This window comes from Lotus japonicus, chromosome 2 (assembly GCF_012489685.1).
Source record: "Lotus japonicus ecotype B-129 chromosome 2, LjGifu_v1.2".
Lineage (NCBI taxonomy): Eukaryota > Viridiplantae > Streptophyta > Magnoliopsida > Fabales > Fabaceae > Lotus > Lotus japonicus.
Genome location: NC_080042.1, coordinates 44,317,890 through 44,323,657, shown reverse-complemented (window position 1 = coordinate 44,323,657; position 5,768 = coordinate 44,317,890). Strand labels below are relative to the sequence as shown.

Genomic DNA, 5,768 nt, shown 5'->3' with positions numbered 1-5,768 from the left:
GGTAAGTGATTCTTAGGATGACTAAGGTGATTTTTAATGCAACTAATTAATTTTAAGATGATTGGAGTTGTTCTAATGAATTGGTTCATATAATGATTAAAGTGATTCTAGGCACAAGTAATTGCTTCTTGAGATAATCCAACATATTCATATTATAAATATTTGATTTATAAAATGATACTTAACCTAGGTAAGTGATTCTTAGGATGACTGAGGTGATTTTTCATGCCTCTAATTAATTTAAAGATTATTACACTTATTCTTCCGGTGTTTAATTGATCCTTATAATGATTAAAGTGATTCTTAGCATAAGTAATTGCATCTGGAGATAATCTAACTTATCTATAATATAAATGTTTGATTTTTAAGATGATCATAAACCTAGGTAAGTGATTCTTAGGATGACTAAGGTGATTTTTCATGCCTCTAATTAATTTGAAGATGGTTAAAGTTGTTCTTAAGGTGATTAATTGATTCTTACGATAATTAAAGTGTTCTTAACATGGTTATTTGTCACGTATTATGATTTAAGATGATCCTTAACCTAGCTAGGTGATCGTTAACATGATTAAGATGATTCTTAATGCGAATAATTAACTTTAAAGATGGTTAAAGTTGTTCTTAAGGCGTTTAATTGATCCTTATGATGATTAAAGTGATTATTAGCACAAGTAATTTATCATTGAGATAATTTATCTTATCCATATTATAAATAATTGATTTTTAAGATGATCCTTAACCTAGACAAGTGATTCTTAGGATGACCAAGGTGATTTTTAATGCCTCTAATTAATTTTAAGATGATTAAAGTTGTTCTTAAGGTGTTTAATTGATCATGATGATGATTAAAGAGCTTCTTAGCATAAGTAATTGCTTCTTGAGATAATCTAACTTATCCATATTATAAATATCAGATTTTAAAATGATCCTTAACCTAGGTAAATGATTCTTAGGATGACTAAGGTGATTTTTAATGCAACTAATTAATTTTAAGATGATTGGAGTTGTTCTAATGAATTGGTCCATATAATGATTAAAGTGATTCTAGGCACAAGTAATTGCTTCTTGAGATAATCCAACATATTCATATTATAAATATTTGATTTTTACAATGATACTTAACCTAGGTAAGTGATTCTTAGGATGACTGAGGTGATTTTTCATGCCTCTAATTAATTTAAAGATTATTAAACTTATTCTTCAGGTGTTTAATTGATCCTTATAATGATTAAAGTGATTCTTAGCATAAGTAATTGCATCTTGAGATAATCTAACTTATCCATATTATAAATAATTGATTTTTAAAATGATCCTTAACATAGGTAAGTGATTCTTATGATGAGTAAGGTGACTTTTAATGCATCTTATTAATTTATAATGATTGGAGTTGTTTTAATGTGATGAATTGATCCTTATAATGATTAAAGTGATTCTTAGCACAAGTAATTGCTTTGATTTTTATAATGATCCTTAACCCAGGTAAGTGATTCGTAGGATGACTGACGTGATTTTTCATGCCTCTAATTAATTTAAAGATGATTAAAGTTGTTCTTAAGGCGTTTAATTGATCCTGATGATGATTAAAGAGCTTCTTGAGATAATCTAACTTATCCATATTATAAATATCTGATTTTAAGATGATCCTTAATCTAGGTAAGTGATTCTTAGGATGACTAAGGTGATTTTTAATGCCACTAATTAATTTTAAGATGATTGGAGTTGTTCTTAAGGTGATGAATTGATCCTTATAACGATTAAAGTGATTCTTGGCACAAGTAATTGATTATTGAGATAATTTAACTTATCCATATTATAAATAATTGATTCCCGCTATATTTTCAATTCCCGCTAATTTTTTCCCTCCTCTAATTTAACTTATTCATTTTAATTTAACTTTCCCCTCCTCTAATTTTTTTCAATTCCCGCTATGTTCTATTCACATTTTTATATCAAACCTACATGTTTCAGCTGTTTTTTCTTCCTCTACCTGAAAAAACCCTAGCAGCCATGGAAAACCAGCAGCCATACACTCTCCAATTTTCCAATTCCAGATTCCTCAATCCCTTCTTCTCTAGGGTTTACTTTTTTCTTCTTCCTGCAACCTTCCTCGATGGTTTCCTCGATTCCATCCTCTCTTCCATAGCCGTCGAACTCACCACCTCCATTTCTTCTCCAAACTACCGTCGAACTCACCACTCCTCTCCTCTGTTCAAAATCGCGGGCTTCCCTTTCCATCATCTCCATTCCTTGACACCTCTTGTTTCCTAGCCTGACACCGTTCATCATCTCCATCCCATCGTCCATCTCCAACTCCATAACTACTTTACCTTCCTCAACCAATTCCAGAATGGGACGCCTTTGATGCATACAGTCTTCACCTCTGGAAAATTGGAAAAAGGCCTTGTGCTGTTGAAGTGCCATTCTTCTGAACCTGGATCCTCTCCTTTCTCATATATTCGGTGCTCTCTTTTCTTTCCTCATGGGTTCCATTAACTTATTTTGCTTCATTTCATTTTGTGATTACATTGGTTTCTAGATTTGTTTGTTTGCATTTTTTATGTTTGCGGTTCATGTACCTTTTCTGATTTGTTAACATGTGCTGTCATATTCTCATTAGTCCATTGATATTTGTTTAATTACTAGTCCAAGGTTATGTAGAGGAAAATTGAGAACTTTTGCTATTATTCCCTTGATGGAAAAATAAATGGATGCTTCTGTCATGTTAAGGTCTGTTGCTTTGGGAGAGGGTTCTTTTTTTGTTTTGATATGAATGAAATGTTACTTTCCTTCCACTCTGAACTTGCATTCTGGTTGTTTCTTCTTATGAATGAGCTTTTTTTTATGCTGAAAAGTGATAATAAGTTGGATGGTTGGTTGTGGATAATAAGTTATATCATGGACACTTGGCAGTTCAAACTGAATTCAGTTCTTTTTCAGCTCTGAATTTGTACTATCTGGTTAAAATATATCAAACTACATTTCTGAGTATTTTTCTGCTAATCAGGCCGGAGAAGAGGTTGCTCTACAAAGGCCAAGTATCATGACACTGAAGGAGCTGAAATGAAACCAAGAAGAAGGAGAAGTGATGTTGCACAATCCGGAAGGGTTGAGATTGAGAACCTTGGTCATATTGAGATTCTTATTTGTGCTCAAATTTGTTATATACTACTTGTTACAATTCTTTTCTCCTTGATGAATTGGAAAACCCCCTTTTAGTTAACATGGTTATTTTACTAATTTGATTGGTTAGTCCTTTTTTTCCCCTTCCTGTTTTCTGTTTTCATTTTTTCTTTCTCTTATGGGTCAACCAGTTACAAAAGGACCCTCTGTTAGTCATTATACCAAGCTGTTATTTTCCTGATAGGTTTATAGGCTTATAGTGCTATAGCGTGGCAAATGCATAGTTGGTGCTAACTTCTGTTTTAATATTTTTTGCCGTCACTCCAATCTCATTTCTGTCGATGAATCTATTATAATGTCAAATTGGTCGTGTTTTATACTTAACAGCTTGTCTGATATTTCAGTTGATATATGCTCATTACAAATGCATCATCTTTGTACAGCTAGTTTAGATCTGGTTCACTTGCCAATATACTTCTGATTCTAATGAGGTGGTCATCATGGCAGGTTTCTTGTAGCTTTCTCTGGGAAGTATCTGAAGTATGATTACTGTGTTCCTTCTCCACATAACTGGTCTGAAGACAATATTTCGTGTGTTTATGACCTCAAACAGAAGAATGTCTCTTTGGGCCTGCATTTATTGAGGTAGTCATTGACCTCTTGCTCTGTTTCCTTAACTGCTCCTTGACATGGATGCTTTATTTGCTAATGCTATGTTTCTTAACTTGTACATTAGGAACACTTTATGTTGGCCATAGCCCATAACTACTGTTGGGCCTGTTGAATGTGTATGTTTGCTTTTAGATTTGCTAACTTCTGAGACACTTATCACAATTGAATTTTGCCTGCATGGAGTGAGATTCTAGAATATCGTCTAAACAAATTAGGAAACACAAGAAACTTTAATCTTCACAGTTCAGTACTTTGAGCATAAGCCCTTTGTATAATTTGGGTGCCATTTTTGGTCGGTAATTCCTTTTTGTATTTTTTACTGGTATAATTTTCTTATAAATGAGTTTTAGGCATCATAAGATCACCATAGTGAAGCTTGCCACACTGTAGCAATAGCATATCCATAGAAAGTCACTTCCCTTTATTGAATTCTGCACTTTATCTTTTTTCTTTATACTTAACTGCTTCTAATATGAAGTACATGTAATTTAAGTTAGGATGCTCTCTGCCTCACAGTTGCTGAATTTATAGTTTTGTAACATTTATTATTAATGTATTGCTGAATTTATATATTCTAGTCTCCAACCAAACATATTTTATCTCTGGACAGTGACATTTTATGTAAATTTGGTGGATGTTTTAGCTGTGATCCTTCAATTTACATGGGTTGCAGCTTATTGGTTTAGCACTTCCCCTGGCTGTTAAAACACCAAGTATATTTTGATGAGGTTTTTAAAAGAGAATGAATATGACCTAACAATAGCACTTCCGATGAGGCCACCCTAGTGGAAGGTGTATCCTTTTGGTCTTTTCAATTTCATGTCAATCTTGATATCCATTTTTTCTCCTTCATTGTTCAATAAATTCAGGCTCCATTTCGATTTGATCAGTGGAATATTATTTACTTCTACAGGATTGATTTTATGATGTGTGTGAGAGTAATGGCGGGTGATTATATCCTTTCTTAACTTGGCCTCGCCGCGATGGTCCGTGATCTCGATTTGATAACACTGGTGATTATATCCTTTCTTAACTTGGCTTTGAAGGGGGATATTGCCCTGTTTAACCTACACTTCCATTAATGCCTAGAAAGTTCTACTAGAAAGTCAATCTTATTGATTTCATAAATGTTAAATATAGGGAGTTTGTTCTTGGGTTAATACTTATATCTCCTTTATGCAAATCTCATTCATGGAGTGAATGTTTTTTCAACAAGGTTTCTTTCAAATCCCCACATACTACATTTAAGATTTGTCCAATTGCTTCTAATTTTAAGTGATGACAAATTTGTTATATTACTATGGTTTATATGGCTTGTCTAATTTTAAGGAGTGTTTGCTCCAGAGATACTTTAGAAATGTATTATAGTGCAAGGTTCTTAACCCTCGTGTATTTAATATGTTGAGTTTTTCTTGGTAACCAAATAATATGTTGGTTTAACCATCAAGCTGTATTGAATTAACCATTGAAAATCAGAAAAAAAAACTTTGCTCAATATTCACCAATTTCTTTGGATTTCTCATTTGATACACGATTAATCACTTTTATCTTTACATTTCTCACCAATTTCACCAAATCTTAAGATGATTAAATTTTTTCTTTTTTTATAAGAAAGATGATTAAAGTTGTTCTTAAAGTGATTAAAGAAATAAAGTTAGCTTGTGACATTTTTCTTTGTATTTTTAATTGATAAAGAATTTAATAACTTAACTTTTGATCTGGTAACCAAGAAATACTTTTGATTCACCACAAACATATACTGCATCAACCAATCAAAAGCAGTAAAAATAAATAATTATTTTAATCATTTTCCATCAAGTGATGATTAATATCCTATTAAAAGCATTAATAGTGCAATAAAAAAACTTGAGATTTCTTTTACTTGCATTTCTCTTTGATTCACAACTAATCAATTTACTTTTATTGTTGAAACCAAATAATGCATTTGATTAAACAGAGTCGCATATTGCATTAAC

General features: G+C 32.1%; 1 long non-coding RNA gene across 5 annotated transcripts; it reads left to right on the top strand.

The window, feature by feature from the left end:
• Window positions 1–1,935: 1,935 nt before the first annotated feature.
• On the top strand, window positions 1,936–5,269 carry LOC130738074 (uncharacterized). Of its 5 annotated transcripts, none has more exons than XR_009019194.1 (4): window positions 1,936–2,459; window positions 3,005–3,765; window positions 4,403–4,584; window positions 4,706–5,268. It is a non-coding gene; the product is annotated as an uncharacterized LOC130738074 (long non-coding RNA). The 5 variants fall into 5 exon arrangements; XR_009019193.1 differs by lacking the exon at window positions 4,403–4,584 and having other exon boundaries at window positions 1,939–2,459; window positions 3,005–3,245; window positions 3,628–3,765; window positions 4,706–5,258; XR_009019195.1 differs by having other exon boundaries at window positions 4,466–5,269.
• The last annotated feature ends 499 nt before the right edge of the window (window positions 5,270–5,768 follow it).